We start from the raw sequence: 17,088 nt of genomic DNA on the forward strand, positions 1-17,088 counted from the left end.
CATTTGTAGAATCCCAGTGTGGCTTAGCACGTGGTGAGCTGGAGGCAAGGCTGGGGCAAGCCTGTGTTCCAAAGCAGTGCATCTCAAAGTTTAATATGCATTCATATCACCTAGGGACTTTGTTAGAATGCGGATTCTCATTCTGTATGTCTGGGGTGGAGCCCAAGATCTTGCATTTCCAAGGTGATGCCGACGCTGCTGGTCCACGGACCACCCTTTGGACCTGTGTTGTCCCAAAACAGCCACATACCACATGGGGCTATTGAACACTTGAAGGGAGTGAGTCTAGATTGAGACGTGCTTTGAGTATAAAATCTGCACTACATTTCAGAGACTCAGGAGAAAGGAAATAATGGTTAATCCCTCCTCTCCAGCCCCTAATCTTTCATCTACGTTCTGTCTGTATGAATTTACCTGTTCTTGATGCTCCATATAAGTGGCCGCATACAATGTTTATCCTTTTGTGTTTGGCTTCTTGTACTCAGCATGTTTTCAAGTTTCATCCACGTGTAGCATATATTATTAGACCCTCATTCCTTTTTATGGCTGAGTGATATTCCATTGTAAGTCTATACCACGTTTTGTTTGCTCATTAATCTGTTGACGGACGCTTGGTTTGTTTGCACCTTTTGGCTATTGTGAATAGTGTTGCTGTGAACATTGGTGTATAAGTATCTGTTCAAGTCCCTGCTTCCAGTTCTTTTTTTCATCACCACGACCCGCAGCACGACCTCCATCATCTGGGCACCACTTATTAAACACGTGTGTGATAGGTGCCGTGTCAAGCATTCTGTCTGCATTATCTCACTGAATCCTCAGGGCCCCCCAAGAGGTAGTCTGGTACCCCCAGAGGAGGCACAGAGAGGTTAAGTGCCTATTCACAGGTCACACAGCTAGTAAGGAGCAGAACAAATATTGGAACCCAGATTGGTCTGGACCCTAAATCCATGATCTTGACCCCTCCATTCTGCTGCCTTCTAGGCAAAGACTGCCTGTCTTTCTAGAACCATCCTGGGAGAGTGGGCATAAATTCTGCCCCTGACAGCCCAGATCCTGGCTCAATGGTAGTCAGCAAAGCCTCCACCCACAGCTGGAGTCTATGGTGTGGGTCTTTTCTCACCTCCGCTTCCTTTATCTCCATCCCTTACTGAGCATTCTCAGCAACTCCACATGGCACACGGACTGGTGTTCCGGTCCCACGTGGCCTCAACGCAGCTCACAGCTGGGTGACCATCCTAGTCCAGAAGCTACATGCTCCAGTGAGAAGAGCCTGCTGCTGCCTGTGCACCCTTGGGCAAAACACCTAACCTCTCTGAGCCTCATCTGTAAAAACGGTGTAATGTGCCTTTCTTGCAGGCTATCCTCAGGTTTAAACGAGATCAGGTATGTGAGGTGCTTGGCATGGAACCCAGCACATAGTAGGACCTCCACCTTTTCTTGTGGAGGGCGGGAACAGCTCATCTCAGACCACCTGACCTCCGAGAGGGCACTAATTCACAAAAGATGGCGTTATCGTACCCATGTGACCTCTTGCCACTCTCTCCCTTCTCTCCGTGCTCCAGGCTGTGACCACTGGACAAAGGGACAGCGCTCAGCTGCCTCAGCTCCCAAGCCACCTCTCCTCCCCTGCTCTGCCCTCTGCCAGCTCAGGAGGCCAGAGGCTCACCATCAGAGGGTACCGACCCCGGCCAGCCTGGGAGCGCTGCACAACTGAGCCCGGCAGCTTCCCCGCACCCCAGACCCACGCCTTCGCTCGGGCAGGGGTGGGGACCCCCGAGCCAGGACTTCATGGGACCAGCCAGGGAGATGCGGAGTTGATCAGTGAGGCCCAGGGGACGGTGTAGACAAGAGAACTTTGGGCTGGATGTGGAGCCCCTGGGCCGTGGAGGCTAGGGCAGGGGTCCCACGCGGGCAGGCTCACAGGACCGGCCTGTGTGTGCGTGTGTGTCTACGTGCGCGACACCGTCCGCTCTCGATTTCCTGATGACGGGAGTCAGACTGCCCCAGGTCCGGGGCTGACCGCCCATCAGCTGTTTCGGTGTCCGCGTGGTGGGTTCCAGCTGCGCTCTCTGGAAAGACGGGACAGGGATGCAGAGCTGAGCGCGCGCTTAGTGGAGGCTATGGGGCCGAGATCTGGGCGGGAGGCTCAGCTGTTCCTGTGCAAACATCTGTTCTCGGAGGCCCCCCCACCCCAAGCCTGTCAAGGTTTGGGCACCTCTGTGTATCGCTCTGAAGTGCATGTCTTCTGCGCTCTGGGTCTCTCTGGGCTACGCTTCCCTGTTTCCACTGCCCTCTCCTGTTCTGTGACAGCCTCGTCCCCTTTCTTCCTCACTGCCCCCCCACTTGCATTTGGAAAGCACAGTGGCTCCCTGGCCAAGATGACTTCGGGGGCTCCTTCCAGCTCACCTTCATCCATGATGCCCCCCTGAAGTCTGAGCCTTGGGAACTGGGGTTCTGGGAGGGGAAAGTTCTAGAACATTCTTTTTCCCTCCTCTGCCCTGGCACTTACACCAGCTAAGTTTATCCACCACCATGACGGAGTTGGGTCATTGGGTTAGGTGTGTGTGTTGGGTTACAGGGCGTGTGCACGGCATCTTGTTTGCAAACGACCCCTCCCCCACTCCTGCTGCTTCACCCTTAAAAAGTCCACCTGGGGAGGCGAGGAGGGCCGCTGTTTGTCGGGGTTCTGCATTTTCAGCTTCAGCCGGTGCTGCACCACAGAGCGGCTTCCCCACTCGACGCCTCTGCACGCCCAGCACCCCTGCCTTCCATCCCTCAGCCTCGCTCCCCACCTGGCCCAGCTGCTCTTGCTATAACCACACCAGGACCCAGCGTTCTACGCGGAGGTCGCTGGGAGCAAGTCAGGTGCAGAATGATGGGGAGAGCCTCTGTCTTACGTTCCTTACCTTACAAGGGAATGTCTTACGTTCCCCAGACCCTGGACCCCATTCACCTGACCAGGCATCCGAGGGAAATCTGCCCCCCAGCAGGGCACTAGCAGGACAGCTGGGCATTAGGCAGGAGGCCCAGGCTCTGCCCACAGTCCCGCTGTACTTCTTGGACACTGCCCAGCCTTGCTTGCTTCTGGTTGCCACCTCATCTAGATGTCTCCCTCAATGAGAGGGGACCTCTGCCTTCAGAAACCCACCTGGGCTCAGACTCAACGTCCAACCAGAGATATGGGGATCTTCCCCACTTTGGTTCACACTCTGGGGGCCAAGCCTGCTTCCAAACTGGGAAAAATGACGAGACCGGTCATGCTTCCCGAGACCCTGGCTGAGGGAAACCCCAAAAGGCCTTCCTGGTTACTTTCCCAGTGCTCCCACCTGCCTGGGACCAGAGGCTCCAGGCCCCCACGTGGGCCATTCCTAAACATTCCTCTTCTGGGGCATCCGTCACTGGGGCCCTCAGCCCGTCATTTGCGTGTCTGGAGGTGTTGACACGTGTTTACACAAGCCCCAGCTGCTTTGCTGTCGCTGCGGGCAGCTCTTGTCAGCGGCCACCGCCCTGTTAAGGCAGGTCACCCAGCGGACCCACCCCAGGCCTGAGCCAGGGCCTCCTGAGGGTCTCACATCTCTTTAGCCCAATCAGACTTCTTGGGTCCGTGGACCCCAGTCTTTATCATGGACCTCTGTGCAGGGGGGGACTGAGCAAGGGGAGGAGCGGCCAAGGTCACCCTGAAGCTGCAGCCCACTCCCTCTTGCCTCCGTTGTTTCCAGAATCAACTAGCAGGGCCACCCAGAGCCTTTGGCGGGGCCCAGCAGCATCGCCACAGGCTGATTTTTCCATTTGTTCACAAGCACCAGCTTGAGATTAGGGGCGGAGCCTGAGGGACCCAGGGAGAAACCCCAGCTTGCCCTGCGCCTTTGGAGTTTCTCTGCCTGCAGAACAGGGTCCCACGTCACCTGCTCTCTCCTTGCTGTCTCCCTCTTTTCCCAGGTCTTTACTTTGTTCCCTCCTTCCTCAGTCTCCGCCATAGCCAGCCCAGCCCCGCACCGCCCTCCAGCTGCACCACCCTGAATTGTTTAGAAGCCAGCTTTTATTTGCAGACATTTTGATCCAGAAGGAACCATTTCCCTGCTGACCTCAGTTATTATTCACTGAAGCAGTGGGAGGAGGTCATGTTCATTCATCTTTTACAAGAGGAAAAAGAAAGGTGGTGTGTATATTTACACCATAGTTACCAGCCCACCATTGGCTCATTCTCTAGAATCCACAGCACAGATTGTGTACACATCCAATCACAGCTGTGTGCAGGTGCCCGGCGCCCAGCAGTGAGTTGCCTCTGTCTCCGCCCTGCTTTCAGCAAACCCTTAGGTACACAGACTTCCCAAATGGACCAGTCCACAAGGTAAAGATTCACTAGGAAGCCTTGACCTTGCCTTCTTTCAAAGGCATGTGGATTTGTACACTGAATTCCCACCAACTCTTCCTGGTCACAGGTCTTTCATAAAATGGGGAGTCCCCTTGCAGGGGGACCTTATGTGGGGACATCTCCACACGTCACCATCCCCAGAGTGAACTGGAAATCAAAGTCTCCACTTAATGTTTCGGCATCGTTTTCCCTTTACTGGTCAAAAAGAAAAATCTTGTCTTGCCGTGGAGTCCTCCTTTATTTCTACCTTGGATTCTGCGTCATTAGAAGCCCTGGATTGATCTCTGGAGACTAGACTCCTGTATCTGGGAAACCCTGGTCCGCCACCTTTCCTACCTTCCAACCCATGTGCACACATCCCGTCCCACTCCTCACCTCCCACAGTTCTTGTCCTCACCTGTGACTGATCGTCTAAGGAACAGGAAGGAAGTGATACACACTGAGGCCCAATCACTATGTTTAAAAATCTCGACTTAGGGCTGGCACATTATGCCCCGGGGGCTATATCCAGCCCACCAAGTGGTTTTTACAGTGTTTAATTGGGGAAAAAACAGAAGAGCTCATGATACTGAAAACTCTACGAAATTCAAATATCAATGTCAATAAACAAATGTTGGTTCACAGCCACACCCACTCATTTACATACGGGCCATGGTTTCATTTTTGCTGCGACAGAGTTGGCTACTTGTAACGGAGACAGGGTGGCCCTTCAAGCTGAGAATATTTTCAGTCTTGCCCTCTACTGAAGACTTTTGCCGACCTCTGATCTAGGCAACTGTCAGAAGGAAGAAAAAAACAGTTTGCACATGGTTCCCAGAAGAGGAACAGTAACCCATGGGGAGGGAGTTACAGGGGCCGAGAACGAGTTCCAGCAGGGGAAGAACTTTCTAACGGCTTGCCTTGGAAGGTAGAAAGCTCCCCGTCCTGGGAGAGGCGTGAGCCGACGTTGAGACCCCTTGGTGTGCAGGACCTGGAGGGAATTTGGGCCTCAGAGTTTGTAAGAGTCTAATCTGCTCAGGCTGCCGTAAGGAAACACCACAGTCTGGGGTGGGGGGGGGGGGTTGGGGGGCTTCAACAACAGAAATGTATTGACTCACAGTTCTAGAGACTGGGAGTCCAAGATCAAGGTGTCAGGGTTGGTTTCTTCTGAGGCCCCTCTCCTTGGCTTGCAGACAGTCAACCTCTCACTGCGTCTTCAGGTGGCCTTTCCTTGGTTGCACACATGCCTGGTGTGTCTCTTCTTATAAGGACACCAGTGATATCGAATTATGGTCCTGCCCTTATGACCTAATTTGACCTTAATTACCTCTTTAAGGGCCCATCTCCAGACACAGCCACATTGGAGGTTAGGGCTTCAACATATGAATGGCAGGGGTCTGGGGAGGTGCACAATTCAGGCCATAACAAGGACCCTTGGGATTTCAGAGACTGATTTCAGGGGCTTTTGAGGCAAAACTCCCGTCCCTGGCTGGCTAGTTCTCAGCCTTGGGTCCCTAGACTTGCCCTCCCTGTCCTCATCCCTTGCCAGCCTTCTTTTGACCCAGAAATCCCCTGAGGGCTGGTCTTGCTTCAGATATGCCACCAATGCACTCAAGCCCCCCTCCCCCTCTGCACTAGTCGGCTAGGGCTGCCGTAGCAAAGTACCACAAACAACATTGATGCTCTCACGCTTCTGAAGCCTAGAAGTCTAGAATCAAGGTGTTGGCAGGACGAAGTTCCCCCTGGCACCCGTAAGGGAGTCCTTCCTGTCTGCCCGCCGCTTTACTTCTGGCAGTTTTCTGGCAATCTCAGGCATTCCTTGGCTTGCGGATGCATCTCTCCCATCTCTGCCTCTGTCATCACACAGCCTTCTCCTTCTGTGTGTCTGTCTTCTCACGGCCATCTTCTCATTAGGACACCAGTCATACTGGATTAGGGGCCCATCCTACTCCAGTTCAACTTTATCTTAACCAGTGCATCTGTAATGACCCTATTTCCAGATAAGGTCGCATTCTGAGGTACTGTGGGTTAGAATTTGAATGTATCTTTGTTTTGGCGGGAGCGGGGAGCTCAGTTCAACCCTTGACGTCCTCTAAGGAGCTTTGTCTTGTGCCTTGGCTGGTCACCTTGGTTCCTCCGTGGCAGATCCCCTGGGAGATCGGTTCCCCAGACCCCTGGGCTACGAGGGTCAGCCCATTGCTGCCGTTCTTGTCAATCATGCGCCCTGACCCACACCTCCGTCCCTGGGGTCCAGTAGTCCCAGATTTCATCTCCATGGATGAGGGTGGGCGGTTCATCTGTAGCAGGACAGTCGCTTGACCATTGAATGAATGTGCTTCAGCCCAGTCTGAAAGGGTTGGTGACACGATGCCTACTTTTATTTATATTCTCACTCAGTGGCAAAGGAACAGACCTTGGTGAGTCGCGCTTTTGCTGTGTCCCCTTTTGGCTTTGCCTGTGAAGTGAGGAAGGTTTTGAGCAGGCTCAGGGGGATGCTCTCCCTGGCCCCCAGCCCCACCTTACCCCCCCCACCCCAGCCCAGCCCTCACCCATAAGGTAATAGTCCTGACCTCGGAGAGGGATGAGATGCAGCATATGTCAGCCTGGCCCCGGGAATGTGGGAACCCCGTGTCTGGAAGGTTCTTCCTGACTCTCCCGAGGGCATGCCTCGGCGGCCTCATTCCTCTCCTGTCACTGACTACCCTCTCAAGAGCATATTGTCCACACCCATCCTGTTAACCAACTGAGACAGAAGGTTGGTGGGAGATCTTCAGTCTCCCCGACGTCCTCAATCTACCTATGCGCCAGCACCGAGCGTAGCGCCTGGCACGTAGTAGGTACTCGATAAATGTTTGCAGGATGCCGGGGCGGAGGGTTGCTGGGTCAGAGTGAGGCCCTGGCACGGGGCGTCAGACATCCTTCCCTGCAGCCAGGGGGCTCCACTGACAGGGCTGGGCAGGAATGGGATTCCCACATCCGGGCCCTGTGTTGTGGCTCCCATGTCACTCCAAATGAATTTGCCAGATTCAACGGTTGTGACTTATAAAGAGGCCCATTGGGACAGGTGTCTCAGGGTGCCTAGGCCCTGGGAGGTGGAGTAATGATGCATCTCTAACAGCCACTCTTCAATGAGCACTTACTATGTGCCAGGCCAACTGAATCCCCACGACTGGACGGTCCTGGGAAGTAGGTACCATTATCCGCACTTCACAGGCCAAGAAACTGTGGGAAGGAGACGTAAACCAGCCTGTGCAGTGGTAGAGCCAACATTTTTAATGTGATTCTTCGGGCTCGTTCGTTCCCAGGAACCCACCTCCGTCTTGAGTGGTATATGCCCAGCTGCCCATCGGAATGTGACAGTCCACACCTGTGCTGTTATCTGCCGCTCATAACCAGGAGAGAGGGAGGGTGCAGGGCAGGGTGGGGACCCTCGTGGGAGTTTGCACGGAAGCTCCCACTTACGGTCCCAGACTGACAGGCTGCCAGGAGCTGCCTGTTTCCAGGAAATGGGCATCTGGCTTGGTAAAGCCACTCCTGGCTTCCTCCAGCACCCCTGCGCCGAGCAGCCTGTACCGTCCGCTGAGCCCTCTCCCTCTCCTGTACTCAACATTTAACTGTGGGCCTCTGTCCCAGGAGGCTCACCAGCGGGTCCTCCTCCCTCTCAGTGGTCACACTGACCGCTGGGATCCTACTGCCCCTTTTCCTAACACCAAGGATATGAAGGATTGCTCGTCATGGGGTGAGATGGCTGCTGTCCCTCTATTGAGGACCAAGCTGGAGGAAATGGGCTTTGCCCGGAGCTTGCCTGATCCAGGTTGACCCTGGATCAACACAGTTTACCAGTTTGTTGCATAGACCTTTAATTCCATAGCAGACGAGATGGACGTTGCATTATTGGAAGGGTTCTGGGGCAGATAAGCATCGGAAATGCTCAGGCAGAACAAGGTTGAACTTAATTCTCGATTGCAGGACTTACCAGAGCTTTTAAGACACTACCATGTAGTCAAACCTGTAAAAGGCCAACAGCAGGCTGCTCTTCCTAAGCTTCCCCAGGCTGGTTTCTGAATCCCCTACAAGATGAACCTCTGTGAATTCAACTCAATATCTTACACGGTATTCTGAGAGCAAGTGCCAGCCCACAGAAGAGAACAGCTGACCCCCAGCATTTACCCACCACCTGCTAGGAGCCAGGACAGGTAGATCGACCCCGTCCAGCCCCACCTCCCCTGGAGGCTGGCTCTGTGAGCAATGAACCTAGAAGCAGAACAAGATGCATTAGGCAGAGAGGTGTGGCTGGGGGGTGACCATTGGCTGCTCCTGAGCCCCAGAAAACTTGAACCTTGCCCCTGCCACCTCACATTCCCTACCCAGGCCTGCTGAAGGAAGACCCCCCCGTTGTGTGCATGAGGACAGTGGTTCCATGCACAAGGATGCCACAAAGGAAAATTCTGGCTGATCGTGTCTTCTGATGGAGGGGTTAAATGTGCTGTGTGTTGGTGACTTCCCCAACATACCATGGTTCAGAGACTAACAGGACATCATCATGCCCTCATAGGGGCCAGCTAGGTCTTGACCTGAATTTTTATCTTCAGCCAGGTCATTGCAGTGAAGATCTAGAATGGTCTATATTTAGAAGATCTAGAAGGATGACCTAGTCCAGGGAGTACAATATGTGACATTTCCACTACCACTGTCCCTCCTGTACTCTTGGCAGACATTGCTAATCAATCACAGCATGCCTTGCCACTTCACGTGGATGCGAGTAGCCAGCCTGATCTCATGCCTCCCCTCCTTTCACAGGAGAAAGAACTCAGGCCCAGAGAAAAGAAGGTAAACTCTTCCAAGCTAGGTCCCTTCTTAGAAGCAGAGGTAGATTTAGAACTAAGGCCTCAGAAATTTCCAGAAGCCTAGTCATTTGACGTCTTGTCTGTAACTGGTGGATGGTGTCGAAGGGCCCCGCCGAGCTTTATTATCAGTCAGGCAACTTGGTAAATACAGAAAGAAAGATTTTGTCTGTAACACCTTGCATATGATCCTGTTTGGTAATGTGTTTGCTTGGAGAGAAATCATTTATCTTCCAGGGAACAGCTTCCCCTCAAGGCCTGACTGCCACCCCCTGCCTCGTACCAGGGGCTGGAAGGCCCGGAGACCTTAAGGAAATACAGTGTTTATGTGAGTGGGAGGCATGTTCTTCACCTGAGGCAGTTTGTAAACGTTTCTGTGGTTCAATCTGGACATCTCTGAAGATACAGAATGTTGCCTATAGAGGGGCGGAAAGGAAACCTGACTCCAGTTGTTTTTTGGTTTCTTCCCTGTGAGGAAGGCTCAAAATCGAGTTTTCACCCAGATAAAACTCCCTGGGGTCCTAGTGGACCACCAGCTCCGCTCCTGAGCTCTTGAAAGGCTTTTAATAACCAGGTTGGTGGCTGAGAGTACTTTCCGTCTGCTACCGCTTCCTTTCCTTCCTCCCTTTATCTTCCACCACCACCGACTCCTACCAGATAACATCTCCCCTGGACCGTGAACAGAGGAGAACGTTACACAATAGTAGAGATGAAAAATAACCGCCATGTATTTAGCTTAAATTAGCTCAGAAGCACGGCCCCCTCCCTCCATTGAGTGGGCAGCCATTGTTTATACCAACATGCTATTTGCATCCTGCCTTCTTAGATTTGAAAGTCTAATGATTAAAAACAAATCTTAGTTTTTCTTTTCCACCACTTAAGAAAAAAAGACCAGCTTGGCTAGTTCTTCTAGTTTAAAATTACCCTGACCTCCAGCACTTAGACTGAGAATTTTGGAAAGACTGGTGCCAGGATAGCAGGAAAGAAAAACACAGGCAGACAGTAGGAGGCAGAGAAGCCTGTTCTGAAGTGGTGAGCGATGGGCTGGTCAAGGTAGGAGATGAGCTTTTTTTTTTTTTTTTTTTTTTTTGCGGTACGTGGGCTTCTCACTGTTGTGGCCACTCCCGTTGCGGAGCACAGGCTCCGGACGCGCAGGCTCAGCAGCCATGGCTCACGGGCCCAGCCGCTCTGCGGCATGTGGGATCCTCCCGGACCGGGGCAGGAACCCACGTCTCCTGCATCGGCAGGCGGACTCTCAACCACTGTGCCACCAGGGAAGCCCGGAGATGAGCTTTTGACGGATGCCGACGGCTGGGTCAGTTCAGAATTCTGTGGGGTTATTTCTTCATCCGCCAAGTATTCGGTGGGTTATTTATTGAGCATCTACTACATTTGTAGACCCTGGGCATTCAGTGATGATGGAAACAAAGTCTCCCCGTTCTGAAGCTTAGAGCCCAGTGGAGGAGATAGACAAGAATCTGGCCAACAACAATCTATAAATTACCACTCACATAGCCCCCGAATGGGGGACCAGTAACATGAGATGTGGGGAGGGGAGACTACTGTGGAGGGAGCAGTTGGCAAAGGTCTTTCCTAGGAGGTGAGATTTCAGATGAGATCTAAAGGAAGAGAAGGAGGAAGAGATGACCGTTCTAGGTCAGGGTCTCCCAGCCTCAGCACTGTTGATATCTGGGACCAGATGATTTGTGCTGTGGGCAGGGCATCCTGTGCACTGTTGGATGTTGAGCAGCATCCCTGGCCTCCATCCACTAGATGCTGGTAGCACCCCCCTTTCCTGCCACCCCTGAGTTGTGACAACCAAAGATGTCTCGGACATTGCAAATGTCCCCTGGGGGGTAGAATCACCCTCCGCCCCCCCTCATTTGAAAACACCATTCTAAGCTGAGGCATGGCAGGAGGCCAGAGGGGATGGACAGGGTGGACAGTGGATGAACTGGGCTGGGGACTGGGGAATAGGAGCATCCCAGGCTGGGGAGCATCTCAAAGGTCTTCTAAGGGCAGCGGGAAAGCACTGGGAGCTTTTAAGGGGCACAGTGTCACCATCTGATTCTCGCTCGTTTGAGCCAAGGCATGAGGTCTTGAGTACACTGTCACCAGCCACATCACTAGGACCCACATCCAGCCTCCTGCCATCTGCAACCTTTCATGAAAGAAAAAAGGAAATCAGACAGAGGTAAACAGGAAAACTCAAGGCGGGGCCTCCTTCAGTAACTGTGGCATGGAAGTGGGTTTTAAAGCAATATTTAGCATCTTCAATGGTTGGAAGGCTGCCTAGGCGAGGAGGAAGTTGACTTGCCTGTCACCATCTATATGGACAAGGCAAGGTCTAAAATCCCAGCTCACGGGCTAGGAAGTGAGCCACAGGTCACCCACCCGGTGCCTGGCTCTCCCTGCCACATCCTCCCCCGTTCCTTCTGCGGTAGCCCGCGCCATCCTCTTACTGAAGTAAAGCCTCTTATATCACTTGCATCAGGCAACCCCAAGTGCTGCTCTCAGGGGCTACTCAGGGAAGTCCCCTCTGTCTTCCCCAGGAAGGAGAGTCTCCAGATATCCGGGGGCCTCTCCACCCTCCTTCCAATCCCTAGTTAAGTGTGGAGAAAAGAGTTATGAGGGCTGTCTCTTGTGGGGACGAAGCAATAAAACGGACGGTGTGGACAAGAGGTGGCTGTTCAGTCCCATCCCGCGTGGCTGATTTGGGGATGGAGGCAGGCAGTGGGTGTGGACGAGTTCTGTAGGTCCCGCTGCTTCACCCCTACAGTCAGATCCTGGGGGTTCCAGCAGTCCCAGGATGGGGGGAATGAGGAAGTCCGGCATCGCAAAGAACTGGGGCTGGGAAGGTTGTTTTGGGAATTGGGGACACTCAGTCCAGCACCTTCCAAGAAGGAGGCTGAGTCGACTGGGGTGCCATTCCCTGGTGGGTCAACCTCTCCCCACCTCCCCGAGCTCTGCCCGGGTTGGGGCAGTGGCAGCTTAAGTGCGTCCCAGACAATGAATGCAATGCATTGGTCCTCCAAGATTGTAGCCATTTTCTCTGTTTATTTTCTATCTGTGTTGCTACTACTACTACTAATAAAATGGGTACGTATAAACTCGTGTAAGTTCACGTAATGCTGTGTAGCTATAGTGTAGACATCAGGCTGCCCTAATGTACTTGTCCTGCCATGCCAAAGACCTCCCACCCCCGCCCGCCTGCCCGCCCTCCCAGCCAGCCTCCCACAGAGTGCCGCTCAGCCCCCCTGCAAATCCCAGCAGCCAGCTGGGTGCTGGCCCGGCTGGGTCCTTAAGGGAGGGGGCGTGGCTAGCATGGGAGCCCTTGGCCAGGCCTGAGCACAGCTGTGAGATGCCTGAAGGCTTTTCTCGGTTCCTCCCTACTCTTTCTCATCAGACTTCCCTCCCCCGAGGCCCTGGTGCCCCCTACCCCAGGGAATGCCGTAGATTGTTGTCTCCCTTCCTCCATGCACACATCCTGGCCTTGCTGTCCAGGATATAAAGCCCCAGGCCTTGGAGCACAAAGGCTGGATGCCTGAATGGTGTCAGGCATGGTGTCACCCAAGCTTCTCTGACTCCCCTTCCCTAGCTGTCATCCCGTTGGTAGCCTTTACCCCACCATGGGCTCCCAAAATCCCTGTGGGCTCCCATATGCCATGGGCATCGCTTCCACGTCATGGTCCCCTAGAACCACCGTAGCTCCTACTTTTTGGCCCTTTGGTGGATCTAAAATGCCTCCCATTGAGCAGCTGAAGGAGTCGAAGAAAGTCTCCCCCGTATTTGAAAAGCTCATGTCCCCCCTGGAGTCTGTCCTACAGAGTGAAGTAAGTCAGAAAGAGAAAAACAAATACCGTGTGCTAACACATATATATGGAATCTAAAAAAAAAAAAGGTTCTAATGAACCTAGGGGCAGGACAGGAATAAAGAGGTAGCCATAGAGAATGGACTTGAGGACACGAGTGGGTGGGGAGGGGGAAGCTGGGGCGAAGTGAGGACAGCATCGACATATATACACTACAGAATGTAAAACAGATAGCTAGTGGGAAGCAGCCACATAGCACAGGGAGATGAGCTCGGTGCTTTGTGACCACCTAGAGGGGTGGGACAGGGAGGGTGGGAGGGAGACGCAAGAGGGAGGGGATATGGGGACATGTGTATGCCTGTGGCTGATTCGCTTTGTTGTGCAACAGAAACTAACACAGTATTGTGAAGCAATTACACTCCAATAAAGATCTATTAAAAAAAAAAAAAAGCTTATGTCCCCAACTACACCTGCTATACCCCCAGCAGAGCTCAGCATCAGGCACCATGTATCCCTTCGTCCCCCAAGACTTCAGCTCATATACTCATCTAATAAATATTTAGTCAGTTCTTCCTATGCTTCTGGAAAAAAATGAGGAAGAAAAGTGCCCCCTACCTTCAGGGGACCTGAGTCCAGTGGATGAGATAGAGAAGTTCTGACAGGTGTCCTGAAGCCCCAGAGGATCACCCAACCCCGACAAGTGCCCTCAGGAGAAGTTTCTCAGAGGAGGGGACTCGGGAAGCTTGTCTTGAGATTTGAGTCAAATGGGAGTGAGTGGTAGGGAACAGTGTGCCAAGTGGAAGGAATAGCCCATGCACAGGCTCAGAGGCAAGGTGATGATATATTGAAAGCCTGCCCCTAGCCACTAGGTCTGCCCTCCCTTGATTTCCCCCAACCCTGATGCAAGACCCTGGGAAATTCCACCCCCAAACAGAAGGTGCCCTGGCTCAGCTGTGGAGACCTTGACTTCTCCCCCGACATCATGCCTGGTCCAGGTTACTGGCCTTGTCCTGGGAAAGAAGGTGTCTCAGGTGGGTTTGTACTTGCTGGATCAGGCCAGTACTTAGGCTGCCTCGGACTCTCTGTGCATCTCTCTCTCTCTCTCAGGCTCCGTTGCTGCCTGCCTTCACACAGTGTCTCTGTTTCTTAGTGCGCTTGCATTGGGTAGGACTCATGGATATCACCTCTATAGATGGATTGGCCATCAGCCCTTCTCTTTAAGGCATTTTCCTCCCTGTCTTTGCTTCTGCTTCACTCTCCCTCTACCTCCTCTTGCGACCTGTGTCTCTGCTCTCTGAGGCCCACATGTCTGCCTTGCCACACCAGAAAGCCTCCCTTGGCTGTCTCACCGTGGCCTCTTTCCTGGAGAGTTTATGGCCCCCTGTTCATAGGCCACTGGAGTGTTGAGGTCAAGGACATGCATGAACATGGAAATGTATTGATGGAAAGACCCTACTCTAAGGGTCTCCAACTAAACATGACAGATGTGATGGGCAAAATACTGGTTTGTTACCAAGTGGCTTAAGAAGACCTAGAGGTCATAGTGGGCCATGGGCCAAGTCTGCAATGCAGCCTAAAGTGTGGAGAAAATGTATCAACCCTCTTGGTGGGGTGGTGTGTGCCATTGTCACTATAAATATGTGTCAGGGCTTGAAGGATGGGAAACATAGTATCTTTGCCGACCATAAGACTCCCGTGTGTGTGTGTGTGTGTGTGTGTGTGTGTGTGTGTGTGTGTGTGTGTGTTGCTGTAAATTAGCAGGGCTTGTTCACCTGCTTCATTGTGACTCAACATGTATTTCATAAGCCACACTTGATTGTGAATAATGACCTCACCATCAATTACTCAGTGCCAGCAGTTCCCCCAAGCATTCCTTGGATTTTCTTAGCTTCGTGCAGCCCACGAGCGCTTAGTATATCCCTAACCTTCAAGGGTATTGGAGAGAGTACATGAAGTAATGAATGTCAATAGCATCACACAACACTGTAGGTGCTCAGTAAATGTGGTTTCTCCTCCATGACCCAACTGTAGGTTTCCCAGGAATTCCACCTCCAGGGGGTTGTTCCTGAAAAGATGAAGGACTGGAATAGAGAGATGGTAGGTGTTACCCATTTTCTTAGATGTTGATGCCCTGGTGGACATGGAGAGGAATGCCCACATCTCATAAGGGCACCCCCCCAACCGCTACTGTGGGGGTCAGCATCCATAGGGCAGAGGCTCAACCTTAGGGAGCTGGAGAGCCTCTGGCAATACCAGCATCCTCCAAGGCCCCAAGACAGAAGCCAAGGGTGTGCACTGGGGCCAGATGAGTCTGGTCACACCAGGTGAGTGCCCTTGCCCATGGCTGGGCCAGGCTGAGAACATCCCACTTGGGCGGTCAAGTCCCACCCTCAGCCTTTCATTTCTGTCTCCCTGAGCTTTGATCTTGCACTGGGGTCCACTCCACGCACTTACCGCATGATTCATTCAGTTGATTACTCTCAAAGTTACTGACCTTAGGAAAATTCTCAATTGTAAAAAAAGCTTTCTCTCTGTAAATTATGCTGTTACTTTTTCTATACCCAAAGTATATATATCTATAAATATTATACATATATATATATATATATATTTTATATATATATATATATATATATATATATATATATATATATATATATATATATATATATATATATATATATATAAAGTCTAACTCTTGTACAGACCGACATGGACCGATGGCCCATATTTCTTCATGTTTGTTCTGACTGTCGCAGAATGAGTTCATGTAAGAAGTTGGCTTCATGTTTTCCTGTTGGGGCCGCTTCTTTCCTTTCCTTGATCTCTCTGTCTTTGTCTGTCTTAGTCTCTGTCTGTCTGTCTCTCATTGCCAATGTCTCATTGCTGGGAAAGAACAGTCGATTCAGATGCCATCCAAGAAAGGAAGGCCAGCTGGATGGAGGGTCCACTGTGTATATTTGTACAGAATCATTTATAAAGTTTTCTACACTTCTCAAAAAGGTATTTCTAACTTGGGCTTTTGGACAGGTTGTGAGCCTCTGAGCCGGCAAGCCTATTGTTTCCTGTGTTTAGTGCAATGTTTAGTGAGAATCCAATGTCTGAATTATTTATGCCAATAAAGAATTTGAGAATCACTGCATCACACTGCCGCCAAAACCGGTCTGAATTCTGTTGTTGTCTGTTGTACAGAAGGAATCTTGAGATGTGACGTCAGCCAGTGTCTCAGTCAGCTATTGACACATTAATGCTGCATAACACATTTTCCCCCAAACTCCATGGCTGACAACAACTAACATTTATTCTCATGCTCCTGGGTCTGCAGGCCTACATTGGCTTAAATAAGGGTCCTTTTTAGTCTTCAGGTCAAGATCAAGTCTGCTCCATCCATCTCCCTGTTTCAGGGGGCAAGCTGAAGGAGAAGCTCCCTGGGACATGCTCTTCCTATGGCAGGTCACCAGAACAGAAGAGCTAAGACAAGCTGCTTGAACACTTTCAAGGCATCTTCTCAAACCACATCCACTAACATTCCAGTGGCCAAAGCAAGTCACGTGACCCAGCCTTTCAGTGGGAAGAGGCTGTAAACTCCACCCAGAGTGGGAGGGGGAAGGAAAGTGAGTGTTCGCTGAACAGGAATGCAAACTGTCATAACCTGGCCGGGTATTCTTCCATCTTGCCAGACATCAATGTTTTCTCCCTAGGGATGAATATGGTGGGAGTGTACAAGTGCACACACAGGTATGCACACGATGTGTACACACACACACTGTACACACACACAAATATGACTCTACACGTTGAGCACCTGCTCTGTGTCTGGCCCAGAAAGTATTAAGCGTTGTCGTTAATCCCCACAACCACCCAGTTCCATCTGACAGATGAAGCTGGTGCAGAGGAATGAAGTAACCGGCCCAACCCAAGGTGAGAAGCCAAAGCCCACACTCTCTTGGGCGCACACACAGCATGATGGGCTCCTCAGTCACGTGGATTACCAACGCCCACTTTACAAGGTGCTTCTATGAAATAAGATCACGTCTCATCAGGAAAACCAGCCAGTGAGTCAGGGGCACTTCAACTC

This window comes from Mesoplodon densirostris, chromosome 15, assembly GCF_025265405.1.
Source record: "Mesoplodon densirostris isolate mMesDen1 chromosome 15, mMesDen1 primary haplotype, whole genome shotgun sequence".
In the NCBI taxonomy this organism is placed as follows: Eukaryota; Metazoa; Chordata; class Mammalia; order Artiodactyla; family Ziphiidae; genus Mesoplodon; species Mesoplodon densirostris.